The following is a 20,629-nucleotide window of genomic DNA, read 5'->3' as shown; positions in this document are numbered from 1 at the left end:
GAGCTTCCTCTGTGCCTAGCTCTTGGGCCTCAGCCCATGCTGTCAGGGATTTAATCAGGATTTGCTTCCTGAGATCAGTGGTTGCAGGCAACCCTCTTTCAATACACAACCCCCTAAGCTGTACTACTGTCAGTGTGGGTAGGCTAGCCAGATCAAGCTCCATGGTTCCCTAGTTTTGTGTCAACAAAAACTTTTTGCAAAAATTAGAAACAAGAATTTTGAAAAATTACAAAAATTCAATAATTGAAATTAATCCAAATTAATAATAATAATAATTAAAATAAATTAAAATTAAAAATTAAAAAATAATAATTTTTGCACTAAGACAATTTAAAGGATTTTTAATTTGTTTTACTTAAAACTGTAACGTGATACTGAACAGAAGTACAGGATCCCACCGCTGCCACCAAAAATGTTGGAAAATGGGTTATTGGTAAGGGCAGGTAGGTACCTACACCTAGCAACAAGCCACTAACCTCCACCTAGGTACAGTTATGTCTCAGTAAATTAATCCCAGCTCAACCCTTGGTAGCTTGGCAACGAGCGTCAAGGCTTAACTTAGGAGACAGTGTGTAAAGCATTCAAATATCACAAAACAGTAATTAAATAAAACACAGGAAACAGTTTAAAAATCCAAAACCAATTTATAAAACTAGTTTATATTTTTATCTTTAAAATGACACAAAAATGAATAAAATCGGATAAAGGGAACCGGAGATATTAATTTTTAAAGAGTTACTATTTTTCTAGCGCTTAGAAACAAAAAGTGCCAATCGGGTCATCTGGTTGCACCAGGACCGGGGCAAAGTAAAAGTTTCAGGCCGACCGCGATGGAGCCCTGCTCGGCTACAAGTCGCGGGAGGCCTCGGTTAAAAAGTTACCTTCTGACTTAGTCTTTATTTTGAAGTTTTTCTTCACCGGGACGAACCTGCCAGTTGAATCCGACCTCCTGGAGCCCTTGTCCGGATACGCGATGTGGGTTTCCTCGGTGGAGACTTTTACCTTCGGACTTAGTCGTTTTTTCGAGATGAAAATCCTTCGACCGGGGTAAACCTGGATCTTGATCCGACGTCCGTGGAGCCCTTCTCGGATACGATGGCTGGGAGGTCCCGGTCAACTTTTTACCTTCGGACTTAGTCTCTTTTTCTGAGGTTTTTCTTTACCGGGACGAATCACCAAGTCAGGCCGGGTCGCGGTTGAGGCAAGCCGGCTAGAATTTCCGCGGCGGGTCGGTCCCTCTCTGGAGCTTTTTTTCAAAAATTCTCAAATCTTTTCCAAACTTCTGGGGCTTCACCCAGATGTTCTTTTAAGGTTCTTTTGGGGTCCACAACTCACCCCAAGGGTCCAGAAGTTCTGTGATGGTCCTTTGGGGGTGCGGACTTCAACTCCCAGAATGCACCTGGCACAACCTCCTTTTTGGCCACTGGACAGTGGTCAGCTGGTCACTTTTCAGGAGTTGGTGCAGGGGGACTCTGGATAGCAATTTTTCACCTGTAGCAAACAGGGAGTCCCTCCTTGAACCAGTTGAAGCCAGGCAAAGTCCTTCTTTTGGTGAAGCCCAAGTGTGCAGCTGGTGCAGTCCTTCTGAGTGCAGGTTCCAGGTGCAGGCCAGGGGTCCAGCAGGGCAGTTCTTCTTCTCCTTTAGTTCTTTTCTTCTTGAAATCTGGTGGGGATCTGAGGTGTGGGGGCAGGTCTGCCAGTTTTATCCTTGCTCCTGGGTGAAAAGCAGGGGGGTCCTGGTCCTCCAATCAGGTACAGGGCCGTCCCCCTGTGATGACCACTTCCTGGGAAGTGTGGCAAAAATCCATCCCAAAAGGCAACAGTCTCTAAAAATCCAACATGGCTGAATCTGATTTTTGGAGGTTACTTCTGGCTAAGCCCACCCACTGGTGTGGCTAAAAATCAAAAACACACCCCTCTCCTGCCCTCTCCTAATCTAATCAAGGGGGCACCTAGTTGTCTGGGATTGCAGGATGTGGGGGTGTTGCTGGGTGATCCAGATGTCCTTCTCTGCCTTTGAAGACCAGTTTGGCAGCCCTCCCCCTTCCTGCCTCACCATCTGCTGAGGGGAGATTCTCTCCCCCAAGCACATTCCTTTGTGTGAAGCCAGGCCACTTCACACCTCATCAAGGCAGCTTGGCAAAAGCTGCTGCAGGCTGGCCAATCAGAGCACAGCAGCAAAAACAATGCAGAGCTGAAATTGGCAACTTTTTAGGTAAAGTCTAAACTTTTTACCTGAACAAGTTATATTAAATCCAACAACTGGAAGTTGTGGGATTTATTACAACAATGAATTTGATACCAAATTCTTGGTATGCAACATTTAAGGAGACTTTAAAATGTAAAATAAAGTCTCCCCATTCTAGCCTATGAAGGCCATTTACTTCAATGAGGGAAAAACGAATTTGGCTGTTTTTACCTCACCAGGGCTTATACATCTATTTTTATAAAGTCCCTGCTTATAGTTACATGGCACCCAGCCCTAGGGGCACATAGGGCACACCTTAGGGGTGACTTATATGTAAAAATAAGGTAGTTTAAGACTTTGGAAGTACTTTTAATTCCAAAGTCGAATTTGCATATAACTTTAATTTAAAAGCAGCCAGCAAGGCAGGCTTGCTTTTAAAATGACACTGGGCACTTCAGCAGTGCACCTAGGTGTGTACCACCTATGCTGTGGTCCCTTAACCTACATGCCCTACCATATACTAGGGACTTATAGGTAGGTTAACTTAGCCAATTATAATTAGCCTAATTTGCATATCCATTTTACACAGAGCACTGGCCCTGGGACTGGTAAGCAGTACCCAGGGCACAGCCAAGAGTCAGTAACCACCAGTACCTATCCAAAAAGTGTGGGGGTGAACAGGCAAAAAAAGGAGGACTTTCCTACAGTGATCAACTATACATTGTATGCCACCTAAGTCTACATAGTCAATGTAATTCATTTAGTACTATGGAGCATATTTACAAGCCCCTTGCACCACCTTGTTGCCCTAGTGTAATTTTTTTTTATATTACAGCAGCGCTAAAGGAGACTTGTCCCCGTGCAAGATTTACAAAGTGGTGCAATGCTTGCATTTCAGCACTTTGCTACCCCTTGCGCCACACAATGCCTGCATCAGGCATAATGTATGCAAGGGGGTCCATTCCGATGAGGGGGCCCAACAAAATGGCACAGTAAAATTTACAAGATTTCACTGCACCATTTTTTTCTGTCATTTTTAACGCCTGCCCCTGAATTTTCAGTGAGAGTCAAAGGCATAATAGTTGCAGGTATGAATGGTGCAAAAGCCACTAAAGGCATTAAAGGTAAATAATGAAAACAATATAATTTTGAATAAAACTAATAGTGTTATAAAACCAGTCACTACTTTTGGATAATCACCTGTATTCTGCAACACATAGAATAACTCAGTTTGTTATTCTTGTAGCGTTAATGTACTTAAGTTAATATATAATGATATGAGGTGTGTTGTTTAGCACCTATTGGATGTTTCAATACTTCTGAGATGTACTTTTTAGGTCTGGTTGGTGCCATACTTTGTGCGATCAACAGAAAAAAATATTTAAGAAGCACAACTGTCAGAGAGACTTTAGCTCCTCCCACATGTTTACCTAGTTTACAGTTTACAGCATCTGATTGGGCAGAACTTGTGTGGTGCTGCTGAGAAAGAGTGCAGTGCTTGTTGCACTCCTGTTGACTCCTGAGTGGTGTTTCCTCATCTAACATGGCTACCCCAGTAAAATGCAATAAAGTGGCAGTGGGCAAGAAAAAGACCCCTCCACAATTATTGATAGCACTGGTTAGGGAAATTGCTCTGTGAGCCAGCAACTGTATAACTGGCAGAAATATTGGTGAACAGAGATTCCCAATATGAGATTTCCCCCTTTCAAAATGGTTACTATGTCCAGGATGAATGACGCAGCTGCACCTGAGCCTGTTTGTTCTGTCTTCCCCATTTGCATTACTGCAATTCAAACAAAAAAGTTTGTTTTCCTCAATCTTCCATGCACTCCATAAGTGCCATCCACTGCGGCCTTATACTGTGGTCCTGCTTTGCAACAGCCTCATGCCAGTCCCTCCTCCTACACAAAGCTACAACCTTACTTCACTCTCCTCAACTTCACTGGCTTCTCCACGGACTTCTTCCATCTCACACACCAGCTGTAGACTCAACACGCTCTTCCCTCTGGGACCAGCCTCTGCAGAGCGCTATTGCTATGTGTTAGTAAAGGGGTTATCTAGTTGGCAGTGGTTTGAACACTGTCCAAGTACAGACTCTACACTCAAGTCAGGGTAAGGAAGTCACACAGCTAAGGTAACCCCTGATCACCCCCTTGGTAGCTTGGCACAAGCTGTTAGGCTGGGCTAAGAAGCAATGTGTAAAGTACTTGTACCCAGGCACATAGTAACACAGTGATGACACCACAAAAGTATTCCACACCAGTTTAGATAAAAAGCCAATATTAATCTGAGTAAAACAAGACCAACATAGACAAGCAAAGATACGAACGTTTAAAGATTAAATCTTAGTAAAGGACTTAGAAATACAATAGCTCCAACTGGGGCTATCATGACGTCTTGACAAAGTTGTTCCCAACAGTCGGACACCACTTGCGAAGGAGAGCTGGCTGGTCAAGGAGTCACATAGACAACAGGCACAGGTGGCTATGGAAAACAAGAAAATAAAGATGTTGCTTGAAGTCAGGGAGGTAAAGCGACGCTGGAGCTGTGCAGCGTCGGTTCCTTACTGCTACCAGGGAGGTGAGTTGTCAGTTCCTTACTGTTTGACAGGGGAGATGAGGTGTCGGATCCATACCGTTGAAGGGGGGTGATGCAACATCAGTGGTAAGGTGTTGGTTCCTTACTATCTGGTGGGGTTGATAAATCTGGCAGGTAAAGACGCGAGGTGTCAACTTCGAGGTTTCATGATCACACCACAGGGCCACAGATGCTGTGGTGGAGTCGGAGTCTGGTGTCACAGAAGTAGGGGACATGACACTTGTGACTCACTCTGTGGAAGGACTTCAGAGGTGCTGCGGCTGTGTCAGCCGTGAGCCGTCGCTCCCGGTCGTTGCACTCAGAGGGATCCACAGCTTCAGTGCAGCCAGTGGCACAGAGTTGGACAGTGGCACCGGTTCTGAAGTCTCTTTGGAGTCAATTTACTTGTTTTTTTCTTGGATGCACCAGAACACACTCAGAAGGGCCCAGGAACTGCATTTTGCACAACATGGCAAGTCAGGACTCTCAGCAAGAGAGCAAGGGGCCTGCAGATGAAGTCTTTGATGTTCCTGAGACTTCTTAACAGGAAGCAAGCTTAGTTCAAGCCCTTGGAGAACCTTTGGAAGCAGTATGTAGAAAGCAAAGTCCAGTCCTTTCACTCCCAGGATAGAAGTAGTAAGCAGCAAGTCAGCACAGCAAAGCAACAGGCAGAGTGCCAGTCCCTCCTACAGCATCTAGCTCTTCTTCCTGGCAAAATGTCCTCGGTCCAGAAGGATTCTAACTTTGTGGGGTCAGAGGTACAGTACTTATACCCATGTCTGCCTTTGAGGTGGGCAAACCTCAAAGAAAAGTATTTTTAGTGCACAAGACCCTGTCTTTCTTTCCCTGGCCCCAGACACACTCCAGGGGGTTGGCAACTGCTTTGAGTAAGGACATACACAGCCAAGTGCAAGTGTCAGCTCCTACCACCACTCTAGCTCAGGAACACCATAAGGAAACACAGGGTACACCTCAGCTCCCTTTGTGTGACTTTCTAGAGTGAATGCACAAACAGCTCAACTATCAGCCTGACCAAGACATGTATTCAGCAGACAGGCAGAGGCACAGCACGGTTATGCTAGATAATTCCCATTTTCGAAAAGTGGCATTTTCAAACTTACAAATCAAAAAACAACTTCACCAAAAAATGTATCTTTACATTTTGAGTTCAGATGCCCCAAACTCCAAATCTCTATCTGCTCCCAATGGGAAATTACACTTAAAAGATATTTCAAGGCAATCCCCATGTTACCCTTTGGGAGATATATGCCTTGCAGTAGTGAAACGGAATTTAGCAGGATTTCACTATCAGGACATGTAGAACACACCTGTACCTTTTAAATACACTGCACCTGCCCATGGTGCTGCCGTGGGCCTATCTTAGGTGTGACTTACATGTAGTAAAAATGAAGGTTTGGGCCTGGCAAGTGAGTGCACTTGTCAGGTAGAAATGGCAGTTTAAAACTGCCCACAAAAAACAATACAGTGGCAGGTCTGAGACATGTTTACAAGTCTACTCATGTTGGTGGCACAATCAGTGCTGCAGGCCCACAAGTAGCATTTGATTTACAGACTCTGGACACACCGGGGACACTATACTAGAGACTTACCAGTACTTCAAATATGCCAATCATGGATAAACCAACCACCAAAACCATTTAGACAGAGAGCACTTGCACTTTAGCACTGGTCATCAGTGGTAAAGTGTCAAGAGTCCTAACACAAGCAAAAACGAAATTCAGCACATCATCAACAAGCATCTGCATTGTAAATTCCTAACTGGACTTTTCTTACACATAAATTGAAAATGAAAAGACAGTTGACATAAGCAAGTCAATTCAAAGCACCATGGCCACCATGAGAGTGAGCGTGAGAGTTATTGGCTTCCTGCGTGAATGGTTAGAAAGGATTTCAGCTGGGATGAAAGGAAACCAAAACCGTAGGAGGAGCCATCACATGCTGTAACAGGAGAAAGCATGACGTAGTGTGGAGGCCAACAAAAATGTTCACTTAGTGAAATCGCCTGGGAAAGAACTCGGCAAACAAACGAGGGACATTTCACTAAATGAACCAATAAAAATGAAGCATTTAAAACAAGCACAACAAAGAACGAATAGCAAGAGTTGGCCTGGTTAAAAGCCCACACAGAGATTACAACAGGCCAGAGCGCTTGCACACTCAACCCTAACAACAGGCAGTCAGAAGCAAAAAGACAGGGGAAACCCTGAAAAAAGGACCATTTCCAAAACTATGCAGTTCAGTAGGGTCCAGATCTTGTTTTTTATAATGGTTTCAGAACGCACAAAAACAGCATGTCTGTTCACAGGTGATCCCCTTCCCCCCATCTTTCTTCATAGTGGCTATTGTGAAGGCCACTGGGGCTCCATGCAGGACCAACAAGTACCTCATGAGCTGTAAATTCTTCCTCCTCCTGCACCACAAGCTTAGCCTGCAGTCCCAGTGAACTCCCACACCAGTTCATAGCCTTGTTGCAGTGCTTCATCCCTAGCCTGTTGTGCCTCTCCGGCTGCCTTCACCCGCTTTCACCACTCCTTCTTAGCTGATGCCCAAAGCCTAAGATGGCCTTCCTCGCCAGCCCACTCAGCTCAATCTCCTTTCCTGCACCATCCCACATTCTTAGTACACTCTCCCCTCTTCCATTGGATTTGTAGCTACGGATGGAAATGAATAGGCATTTAATACTGCAGGAAGGACAAACATTCTGTGACTGCATTTGCAGACACATGTGCATGTTCACAAGTGTTGAGTAGTTTAAGGTGTGATTTGTTAGAGGTGTGGGTGCTGAGTGACAGTGAGTGATGTAAGTACAGGGTGAGCAGTGTGAGTGCAGGGTGAAAGTAATGCCTGCGTAAGTGATGGTGTGAGGTGTGAATGAAGGGTGTGTGGTGTGTCTGTGTGAGAACTCGGTGATCAGCATGCTCTTGTGAGTAAATGGGGAGAGTGAAAAGTGAGCCTGTGTGAGTGGAGGATGACTTGTGAACCTGTGTGAGCTGTGTGAATGCAGGATGATGTACGCCTCAACACTTTAAGTAACTCACATTAACTCAACATTGACAAGTGGGGATTCAGGTGTAATTTTAACTATGATTATTGAAGCTGATCCTGCAACATATGTCAGCATGCTGAAAGTTACTTTTTTAGAAGTGGAAGAGCAATTGTATGCAGGAGACAGATGCTGAGCTCTTGCTCTGGAAAAAGTCCTTTTGGAGCTTTGAGATAAGACTGCTTGTGGCTTTTGCCATCCATGGCATTACATCACCAAGCCCCTTCATCTAGTGCAGTGATACTCAATGTACGGCCCGGGGGGGGAGGCGCATGCAGACCTTCTGACCTTTACTTGCGGACCCCTGTTCAACAACAGCACTGGGCTGCTGTTTACTCAGCACTACCACTGAAAAGTATGTTAAATAAATGGGAAAACACTTATGTAAAGGTTATTTCAAGTTAAAGAAAGGAAGTAAATGGGGTGTTCTGCATCTTAGCTTCAGAAACACCTTCATTTTTAAAGACATCTTGCAGCAAATGTGTAAGAATATGATAAGGTCTCTTCAAAATTCAAAAAGTGTATACCATTAACATTCAGATCATTACACATTAGTACATCAGAATATGTGAGTGTAGTCGGATTTTTTTTTTTTTAAAGTGATAGTTTTCAAACATGAATTTAGAAATATTTGTGCCCCCCAACAACAATGCCGATAGTAAACTAAGAGGCAAGTCAGTTGTTATGTGCACCCGTTGGGTCGTCGGGTTGCTATTGTTAGCGCGCCTTGCCCTTAGTAAGTAAACTCACAAGGGGACGAGTATAGGTCGATGAATCTTTTGGATCGCATAGAGTATCCTACCCAAGAGGTGAATAAAGAAAACATCAACAATAATTCTAACCAATGTATAACACCAAAACTTAACTTAAAATCAAAAGACCATTACTATCAAGACGGTTAGTTCGTTTTATTCCCTATTAGTTACAATTCTAGTCAAAAACCTTTATTTCACTGAACCCATAGTTAACCAAACTTTATTAGCATCATGAGCAATAATTAATCTAGATTTTTTATTAATGAGCAAAACAACATTAATCTGAATTGGCAAAATTATAACATTGATTAATTCAGCAATGCAAGTTGGTCAGTCAAAGTCAAAGACATCCTTTAGTCACCCTTGTTAGCCTACCTAACTCCGATTAGCATCAGCATGTGGGTCTTCATGTGAAAAACAATTTAGTCAAAAATCATTAATTTGGAAAACATCTAACTAAGAGAAAAAAAAAATGTAAACGGCGCAGTTGGCACCTAGGAGGAAAAGCACATTAGTCAGTCAATCATTTATAGCTACCTATCCAAGATAAATCAGCAACGAGTCAGTCTTTATCTCCAGGTCATCAGTCATCAGCAAGAATAGGGCTCAAAAGGAGCAAGCCCAGATTTCAGCACTTCGGACAGAGTCTCCTGACGTCATCAACTTTCGCCTCTCCACCCTGTCTTCCCTTGTCGTGTCATGACTTTTTATCAGGGTCTCTCAGTCCGTCCCACAATTTGCTAATTGGTCAACTTTATCTGGGGTTTTGACTCTAACCTATAGTTTTTCTTTACCACATGTCTGCGTTTGCACAAGCATCAAGTTCCATTAATATGATTGGTCCCTCCATCGATGAGTACATCATCCGGCTCTTCAGGTAACTAAATTGTTGCTCACAGTCTCTTAGTCAGTGACTCCATTGTTCAAATCCTGGGAAAGTACATTTAGCCTACTCTACACATAATTGCATCAATTTGTTCTGATCGTCTCCTGTCCGCTGATGAATTTGCAGGAATTTCTAGCAGAGCTCATCTCTGAACTCTGTACAGTTCAAGGTCCTTTTCTCCAGTTCCAGTCCTCTGCGGCTCATCGCGGCTCCACGTTTAAGCAAGCAAGGCCCAGCATTGACCAGGCCTCTAGTTCAGCTAAGTTAAGGATACAAAGCATCATAAAACATAGGTTATATCATCAGTTATGGCACATTATTACCTTTTTATAAAAATTTTGCATTATTTTAGTATTGTTAAAACAGATGGTGACCACTCCCCGTGGGCACATTTTTCACATTACACGTTATTTTCAATTATTCGTTTTCAGATGTCCTTTTTCGCATTAATATGTATACGTAAATCATTAGAATATTCTCATATTAGCATATCTGCTGCAACAGTCCCTCCTCTGATGATTAAATATGTCATCACACCTTTTTTTTGTCAATCATTACAAATTACTCTCAACCACATTTTGATCTCTTTGGTGTACATTTTCCCTATAGATTCTTCTTCTGGGTTGTTCCTCCCTCCTCTGATTATTCTGAACCCTTTTCAATAGAATTTTGCGCCATAATTTACATGCCCCACATAATCCTAATATAGCAAGGATCACAATTAATATTCCCTGTACAATTTTCCACAATATTCCACCTCAAATTTGACTAAACCTATTACCTGTTTGACAAACCCATTTCAAACCTTTTGCCAAACTCCTGGTTCATTCAACTCCTTCAAATCTTTACTTGCATTAGTTAAATTAGTAAGCAAATCTTTTATCTCCTTCTCCCTTTCAGGTATGTATGAACAACAGTGCCTCTCATTAATCATTTTGCAGACTCTTCCGTCTTTCGTAAATATTATGGTGGTCATTCTGACCTTGGCGGTCCATGACCGCCATGGCGGAGTGCGGCGGAAGCACCGCCAACAGGCTGGCGGTGCTTCCTGGGCGATTCTGACCGCAGCGGTAAAGCCGCGGTCGGAAAAGGGGAGCCGGCGGATTCCCGCCGGTTTCCCGCTGGCCCAGGGAACCCGCCATGGCGGCGCTGCTTGCAGCACCTCCATGGGGATTCCGACCCCCTTCCCGCCAGCCTGTTTCTGGCGGTGTCCACCGCCAGAACCAGGATGGTGGGAACGGGTGCCGTGGGGCCCCTGTGGGCCGCTGCACTGCCCATGCCACTGGCTGTGCAGACAGTGAAAATCGCGACGGGTGCCACTGCACCCGTCGCACCCCTTCAACTCCGCCGGCTCCATTCCGAGCCGGCTTCATTGTTGAAGGGGCTGTCCCGCTGGGCCGGCCGGCGGTCTTCTGGCGGGAACCGCTTGGCGGGCGGCGACCGCCGACCGCCGCGGTCAGAATGACCGCCTATGTCTAAAGCAAGCCTGTTTTGAAGCGTCATAGCTCTATCCGCAGCTAGTTCAGTGTTAGTAAAAGTATAGCCCCTGTAAAGTTAGTTAACATATTATCTACTATAGTTGACAGCTTTCGGATGTTGTTTGCATTTAATATAACTCCTACTGAAGGAATTACTGCTCAAAAAATATCCCTCACTATTGCAGAGGCTGTTTCTCTCCTTTGTCTCTTTTGGTGTAACTCAGTCATTTTCGGTATCTTTTTCAAATCATCTATTTGATAGATCTTAGGAAAAACTATTCCCAAGTAACATGTCCCATACCATCCCTTAGGGAGTCGGTAATAAGCATTAATGTCCTCATTATGAACATGGCGGGTTGTCCCGCCATGCCGGTATTGGCGGCTGAAACCACCAGCCGGCATGGCGGGACAACCTGCTGTATAATGGACCGGGTGAGGGCCACCATCGGCAGCCTTCACTCACCGCCAGGCTTCCACCGTCAGGCAGCCTGGCAGTGAGTGGAAACACTATCCGACAGGGTAGCTGCGCTACCCTGCAGATAATGTTCCCATTTCCACCAGCCTTTTCCTGGGGGGTTCACCTGCCAGGGAAAGGCTGGCGGAGGGGGTGCACCTACACTGCCCATGCACTTTGCATGGGCAGTGCAGGGGCCCTGGTGCAGTGCCCCATCGTGCAGGCCACTGCCTGATTTTCGGGTGATCTGCGCGACGGGTGCAGCTGCACCTGCCACAGAGAGTAATTGATGGCGGCTCCACGTGGAGCCGCCGTCAATTTCCCGGCCAGGCCTTTCTCTGAGCCGGCAGGCGGAAACAATGTTTCCGCCCGCCAGCCCACAGAAATGTTTGTAATTTGGCTGGCGGGGTTCTGGGGTCGCTGGCGGTGAGTGTTTTGACCGCCAGCATGAACACGGCTGTGTTCATAATGACCACCTCCACAAATATAGTAGATTCCAGGAATCACAGGATCCGCACCATTCAACATGAATGTCCACTTACACTGAAACAAAAACACATGCCTACATTCACTCGTTTCCACAAATAAAGTGCCAGTGCATGATTTTGGTCTATATATACAAAGCTTCTCTACATGTAAAGCATCTAAGGCTAGTTTCCCTTGTGTTTTAATAGCAGTATAAGCATAGTCATTCTTGTAAGTTCTCGTTTCTAACCCTTTTTCTAATTTTTCTTTTAGTGTTTTTCTTCTATCATCTGCATACCCTATAAAGCTTTTTTCCATAGGGGTTAATAAGCAAGTCAAATTGTTACGGTGCGCATAAGCTGTGCCAAAAGTTAATGTAGGCTCAAAGAATCCTCTAACCAATACAATAAGGGTTATTCTAACTTTGGAGGAGGTGTTAATCCGTCCCAAAAGTGACGGAAAAGTGACGGATTTACCACCAGCCGTATTACGAGTCCATTATATCCCATGGAACTCTTAATACGGCTGGTGGTATATCCGTCACTTTACCGTCACTTTTGGGACGGATTAACACTCCTCTAAAGTTAGAATAACCCCCAATATCATGATCCTTGGCTATCTTACTCAAATATCTAATTATGGGAACAAAGGAAAACACTAGATCATAATTTAAATAAAAATACTGAATATACTCCTGGTTATAGAAGCGAGTTAGTAGCAAACTACAAGCTATTCCATAAGCCAGAGGTAGACTATGATAAGTGACCCCTTCTTCCACATAGGAAGGTATTTGCATACAAACAAGACAATCTTTTGCATCCATCATCTCCACATACTCACTCAATAAACGATAAAAGATGTTAGAAGACAATTCCACTCTGGCGTTAGTATAATCATGCAAATATTGCTCATCTAGCTTAAACTTTCCTATAGCTGTTAATGTAGTAGTTTCAAGAACAGATGTAATCTTTGTTTCTCTCACCTCATAAATTGATATTCCCACAATCATTATTATAAACAATATTCCACACACAATCACCATTCCTACACTCAAATATCTACAATACTTATATGCTTAACGCTGTTATCTAATCTAGCTATGATCTGTAAAGAATCAGAAAGCAGAGTTTCAACTCTTAATTAATATGCAGCACAAAATCAAAAATCTAAATCAAAAATATACTTCTTTTCTTCACACTTCAACTTCACACAAAAGGACCTCTTGGCTTCCTTGGTCAAAATCAGTTAGCAACTGGTCATCTCCAGGGGTTAAATGTCATATCAGGCTTTTAATGTCTTTTCCGGTAAAATCAATAATCTAAATTTCTTTCGTTTTGCTCAACGCCTCAGTCTATTTGATTTTCTCCTTCAGGTTGCATCAAAATACTGATTCAGAACCTCTCTATCAAAGCAAAAGGATATAAACTAGTTTTGCCAATTACTTGTTGCTGCATATGCCCACTCTGGTCCCGCGTATTTTCGACTTGCCACTCTCTTTCTTTTCAACTCCTTTCTCCTGTTAGCTCTCCAGCACTTAATTCATCTTTCTTTGTGGTGTCTAATTCTTCCTCTATTGTCTCATTTATTACCAAGTCATTTTTCTTGCCTATTTGAGACTCTGGCCAATGATCTCCTTTTCTTATTCCTTCTGTCAACAATCTCTTCAAGAGCGGACTTTTTTCCTTAACCTTGTCTGAAGTGCCTTCTCTTGATGGACCTGCTATGGGTTCAGGAGGAATCAGATCACTTTTGCTTTGACCTGTCTTGACTCTTTCCCCGTCAGGTTCGGGCACTTGATCTCCTTGTGTTTCAACACTCTTTGTTTTTGTGAGAGTCTCTCCAGTGCATGGATCTCTGGTCATTCTACTGCATTGATTTCTTGTTCTCCTTCCTGATTTTCCACACCCTCGTCTCTTACTGGGGTGATCGATCCTTCTTCCACCAACTCTGGGTCCACTTCCAGCTCAACCTGCTCCGGTTCTGGTTCAGGTATAACTATGCGTTTTGCAGCTTCAGGTGTTCTAAGTAACACTTATTCATAATCATGAGGGCTCAACACTTTCTTTGTATGGCTCGCATGTATCCGTTAGGCAAATCTACACATTTCACAGCTGTTGTAGTTGTCAGCACCACTTGATATGGACCTCTCCAATGTGGCTCAAGGCAGGTCTTGCGCACATGCTTTTTGATAACGACCCAGTCTCCTGCTCTTAGATTGTGGCCTGGGTCATAGATAGGTGGCAGGGTAACAGCTTGTACCTGCTGAGAAAAAGATCGAACAACATCAGCTAGACCCTTGCAGTAATCCAACACCATATCATCTGTAATATTGACAAGAGCATTGGCTGGCATTGCTGGCAATCTCATGGCTCTCCTCATAAGAATCTCGTGTGGGGTCAATCCTGTCTTCCTGTCAGGTATATTTCTCATCGACATCAACACTAGAGGCAATGCATCCGGCAATTTCAGGTTTGTGGCTGCACACATTTTGGCAATTCTTGACTACAGAGTACCATTCATTTGCTCTACAAGTCCTGATGTTTCTGGACGGTAGCTGCAGTGAAGCTTCTGTTCAATGTTTAATGCAGCACAGACGAGCTTAATCACTTCGTTATTGAAGTGCGTTCCCCTGTTTGATTCTAAAGAGATCAGAAAACCGAACCTTGGTATCAGTTCTCTAAGGAGAACTTTTGCAAGTGTGAGACTGTCATTTCTACATGTGGGGTATGCTTCAATCCAATGACTAAACACACACACAATCATCAACACGTACTTCAGTCCACCACATGCAGGCATCTCACTGAAAACCAATTGCATCCTGCTGAATGGTCCTCCTGCTCTTCTAATGTGGCTCAGATTCACCACTGTCCCTTTTCCCACATTTAGTTGCTGACAGATTACACATCTGTGACACACTGCTTCAGCTGCTTGTCTAAACTTTGGATTGAACCAATCAACTCTGAATAACCTAATCATGGCATCCCTTCCAATATGTGCCTGACCGTGGTAATACTGAGCCATCTGAATTAACAGACAATTCGGCAATACCATCTGACCCTCCTCAGATACCCAGATCTCATCTGGTCTCTGTACACACTTCAGCTTTGCCCACAGCTTTTCCTCTTCCTTGCCTGCGTTTTCTTGCAATGTTTTCAGCTCCTCTAAGGTGTCAATTACTTTAATGCAAAATTGGCACAACTGGTCTCTTCCTCTTGCATTAGTTCCCACTTATCCTTAAACAATATACAGTTCAGGGCGCAAAACCTTGCTACCTGATCCACATATCCGTTTCCCAAGGAAATGTAATCTGGTGTTTTCTGGTGTGCACTGCATTTCACTACGGCAATCTCTTCTGGCAATTGTATTGCATACAGTAAGTCTTTTATCCTGTCGCCATTTCTCACTGGAGTTCCACTTGAGGCCATAAACCCTCTTTGTGACCACAATTGACCAAATCATGTACAATTCCCAATCCATATTCACTATCTGTGTATATTGTCACTCGCAGCCTGGTAGAAACATAGCATGCTCTAGTAAGAGATACCAATTCTGCCACTTGTGCTGAATACACACCGGGAAGCCAGGATGCTTCAAGGGTTCCTGTGATTGTACATACAGCATATCCTGCCCTCAATGTGCCTGTCCGATCTCTGAGGCATGAACCATCAACAAAAACAATTTGATTATTTTCTTCTAATCGAGTATTTCTAATATCAGTCCTAGGTTTTGTGCATAACTCAGTCACCTCAAGACAATCACTTTCTATATCCTCCTCTTTCTCAATTTCAGCAGTATCACTTGGCAATAACGTTGCTGGATTCAACACTGTACATCTTTTTAAAGTTACATTTGGAGCTCCCAGTATGCTCATCTCATACCTTGTCAGTCTGGCCCCCGTCAAATGTTATGTTTTCGTTCTTGTCAATAAGATTTCAACAGAATGTGGTACCATTACCGTCACTGGGTATCCCATGACTACCCCTTCACATTGGGAAAGACTTTGACCAACTGTGGCTACTGCTCACAGACAACCAGGTAAAGCTGCTGCAACCGTGTCCAAGGTAGCTAAAAAATAAGCTACTGGGTGATATGCACCTCCATAGACCTGTGTTAAGACAGGTAAAGAACAAGCATCACGTTCATGACAAAGCAAGGTGAATGGCTTTGTGTAATCAGACATTCCTAATGCTGGAGCTTTGCACAAACTCTCTCTCAATGCGGTAAAAGCTTTCATCTGATCCTCGTCTAAACTAATGGGATCGATAACTCCTTTGTGTGTCAACTGCTGTAGGGGTTTTGCTATCCCAGCAAAATTCAGAATCCATTGTCTACAATATCCTACCAATCCCAAAAACATGCACACATCTTTCTGGGAAGTCGGAGGATTTCTCTGTAAAATCATTGTAATCCTTTCTCGGGAGATTCTTCTCAGCCCTTTCTCAATTTGATGACCCAGATATTTAACAGACTTCTGACAGTATTGCAACTTTGCTGGTGAAACCTTGTGTCCAAACTCTCCCAAATGATTCAACAGGGCAATCGAGTCGTGCTTACACTCGTCCCTTGTTCTGGTTGCAATCAATAAGTCATCAATGTACTTCACTAGAGTCGATTGGCAAGGCAATTCTAACAACTTCAAATTCTTCTTCAAAATCTGATTGAACAAAGATGGTGACTCTGTATACCCTTGTGGAAGCCTGCACCAGCTATAGGCTTTATCCAGGAATTTGAAACTAAAAAGAAACTGACTATCCTCATGAAGTGGCACTGAAAAGAAAGCTTGTGACTGATCGACTACAGTGAACCACTCTGTCTCACATGGAATCTGAAACAGTATCACAGCTGGATTGGGCACAATCGGACAACACTTAACCACCATGTCATTCACTTTTCGCAAGTCCTGCACAACCCGCACTTTCCCACAAGGCTTTTTCAATCCCATTATCTGTGAATTACATGGACTGCTCAGCACTTCTTTTAGGACACCCTGCTTAAGGAAATCTCCAATTATTTGCTCCACCTTCATCATCACATCCTGTGCCATGTTATACTGTGGAAGGTTCAGGAACTCAACATTCGGCTTCAAACTGATTTTAATAGGTTCTACTCCTTTGATCAATCCCACTTCTTTCCCTGTAAAATCCCAGACTTTCTCCTTTACTGCTCCCTGCAAGTCTGCGTGCAACTCCTTCAGTGTGAACATCGAGAACATTTCAATCAAAGGGTACTTTTCAAATGCATCATTAAGAGCCATAGCTGACGCCTGCTCCTCCTCATCATCACTGTTTGTCTGGACTTCTATTCCCGCATCTGTACAATTTATGGAACATTTGGTTTTGCACAGTAAGTCTCTGCCTCGCAAAGATATGGGACTTGAGTCGCATACCACAAATCTGTGCAGTCCCAAATAATTTCCGATTTCTATTTGCACTGGCTCTGTAATGGGATTTGTCAATTGCCTATTCTCCACTCCCACAACCTGAACTTTCCTCCCAGAAAGAGGTAAATCTGGTACTTCCACACTCCTCACTGTTGAGCTCCAGTATCAACCAAAAACAAGACCGTATGTCCCATTACCTTTCCCTTCACAAAAGGCCCTCTCTGATCTACCTCTAGGGATGCGGCAAGAATGCAAGCTCCTTCATCCGAACTGTCACTCATCCATCCATCATTTATTTCATCCTCACTGTGAAATGGGAACTGATGTACTGTATTGTTACTATTATCTGGTCTCTGACCTGTAACCTGTTGAGTAAGCATAACTTGTTGCTACTCCATCGGGGCTTGGGGTATGTGCATTTGCTGTCTAGGCACCATAGGAATCTGCTGCTGTACTGCTGTTAAAGAAGTAATCTGTGCTCGAGGCACTTGCATCCGTTGTACAGGCAAGACATTCTGACCTCGATTTTGAGCATTCAGGACTGGGCCCCTAATTCTGGGGACTCTTGCAGCTTGGACTGTACCAACATCGCTTTGCTGAATCATTCCTTCCTGCACCATCAATGGGCACTCCCGCTTCCAGTGTCCCACGTTTCCGCACAAATGACATGGCAACATCCTTCTCATGCCCTGCATGTCATTCTGAACAACCACAGCACTTAGGTCTGGACCACGCATCACATCCATACCACGTCCTCTACCCCTTACTTGGGGCTGAAACATGACAGCTTTGTGCTGCTGCGGCATCGGCGGCACTAAAGCTCCTTGCACTCCTGATTGTGCTGCCTTAATCTGCATCACCATTGCCTTTTCCTTCAGCTTCTTTTGCTTCAACTCAATCTCATCACTGCAATAGTTAGCATACTGCAACACCTCATCAATCGGCTTTGCCTGCCAGCAAATCAAATGATTTTTAATCATCTGCCCTACTTCAGGTCTCAACCCTTCAACAAATCTGAACACAAAATGCAACATGTCTTTCGGTTTGACTGCTTCCTTGCCACTGTACTCTTTAAATGCCTTTAGCAATCTCTCATAATAAGTATGTATTGACTCTTTAGTTTCTTGGACTGTCTTGTCAATTTTCTGCCAGTCAATGTTTTTCTGAGAAATCCTAGTTTTCAGAAACTCAATCACCTTATAATAGTTTTTCATTACCTCAGATGACGGTGCACCTGTAATTTTGTTCCTTTCAGGTTCACTTGTTGGCCAGTCTACTGCCCTCTTACACTCGACCCACAAGTCAGATGGCACAACCATCTTGAATAAGGTATTCAAGTCTTCCCACAAACATTTAGAGAGTTTCACAAACCTCTCAATCTGCTGATACCATTCAACTGTCTTCTCTCTCAATTTGGGATAATCATTTGTGAAAGACAAAATGTCACTTCGGTGCCATGGGACATGAACAAACTGTCCCCCTGGAATCTCTCTCATTGATAGCATTTTAACTGCTTCCCCTTTCTCTGCTCCCTCTGTTTCTATCTCTGAATCTCATTTTCATTTCTCTTTTTTCCTTGCCCATCTGTCTTCCCACTTTTCTAATGCTCCCCAAATCTGTTCACTTTGTAGCTAGTCCCTTAAATGTGCTTTCATTCCCGCTGATCTCATGTGTTCAAAATCTTTTGCCTCAAAATCTAATCTTTAACTTCGTCTCAAATGTTTTGTCGTCTTAAGATCAATGTCATGCTTCTCTGCTACTTCCGCTACCTTCTGGTGTATTTTCCCTACTTCTTTTGTAATCCTTGGGCACAAATACCTCAGCTCTTCTTCAGTGTAGGACTCTAACCTATTCAATACCATTGTCCCTTCAACCAACTCATTTGCTTCAATATTCAGTCCCACTCGGTTCAACTGATCTTCCCCCTTGGGTGCGCCCTGTGATGAATTTAAACTATCCAGTCAAATAGTTAACTGTTGAGCTGTTAGCCCTTGCAGTGAGATGTTACCCGCATTGGTCACAGGCAGCTGCTTTGCTCCCATTCCCAAGGCATGTGGAGTCAAAAGTCTCAAACTCTGATTTGCATTAGAAACATTTGATGCATCTGGCAATGCCACAAGTTCCCGAAGATGATGTCGAATTCACTGAGTCTCCCATTCCCCTTCTTACCAAACTCTGTGTCATATCTGCCTGTCCTCCTGTTTCTGCTTTCTTCTGGGCGTATGAAGGCACCGCTAGACCAACAGTGATCGGTAGTGATATTGCATCTGCGGCTGCTCTAGCACCTGCACCCTGTGTGGGGGGTACTCCCATTGCCTTATTCATCACTGGTGCAAGATCTACTGAAGTCCCTGTTAGCTGGTTAAACTGTGGCATACTCTGTGTTTGTGCTGCTGGCAATAACATTGGAGTCGGATCTTTCTGGACCAACATTGGCTGCGGGAGCACCTGCTCCCTCGGCACTACGATATTTGAGACAGTCTCAAGAACAGGCACACCTGGGTAAATTCCTGTTACCGATGGTGTATGTACCTGCGCCTGAGCTACTGCACTCGTTCCTGCAACTGGTGTACTCTGTACTGCCCCTGGTAACTGTCCTCCTTCTGCTTGTACAGTGCCCGCGGCTCCTTGAGATGTCCCAGGAGTAGCAGGAGGGGCTTTAGCATTAGTCCCTGGACCTCCTGCATAAGTCATCATAGGTGGAGGGCTATCGCTCAATAACTGCGTAATAAGGTCCTCAACATCAGAATCGTCATTGTCCACATAGGACTTCTTTCTTTTCTTCTTTCCCTCACTTTCCTCTTCCTTATCATTTCCCCCTTTATCTGACCCATCACTTTTTGTAATTGCGGGAAACAATTTTATCTCCTTCATAGTTGCCATTCTCCATCTCTTTTGCTCCCAATCCCAGCTACCTTTAGCTAGTGACTTTTCTATCTTGTTTATCCTTCAGTTGAGCTTCAGCCCTTGCTGCTGTCTGGCCACTAACTCCCATACTGCTAAAGGCTCAAACTGTGCCGGTCTTGGTAACAGTCTCATGTCATATAATGAGAATCGCAATTGATCCAAAACTCTGAAATTAAACGTTTCATGTTCTGGAAAAGCTAATGTCCCTTGATTCTTAGTCAATTTACTCCACTGCTTCAACTAAAGACACGAAGCTATGCCCCTTTCGGTCATCACAAGATACGCCGGAGAATCCTCCGGGGGAATCGGTTCTCTCACTGACGCTTTAATGTAAGAGTCACCTCTCACCACTCTCTTTAATGCCTTGAAAAACTTCATTTTGCCTGTTTTGTGTACTATAAATTCAATAGATGAAATGACTTTTACTCCCAGGGTTCCCTTCACCTGCTTACTCAAGCAATTGCCTCTCGCGGAT

Source organism: Pleurodeles waltl, chromosome 9 (genome assembly GCF_031143425.1).
Source record: "Pleurodeles waltl isolate 20211129_DDA chromosome 9, aPleWal1.hap1.20221129, whole genome shotgun sequence".
NCBI lineage: Eukaryota > Metazoa > Chordata > Amphibia > Caudata > Salamandridae > Pleurodeles > Pleurodeles waltl.
The sequence above is the reverse complement of the archived record's forward strand: the minus strand, read 5'-3'. Positions refer to the sequence as shown.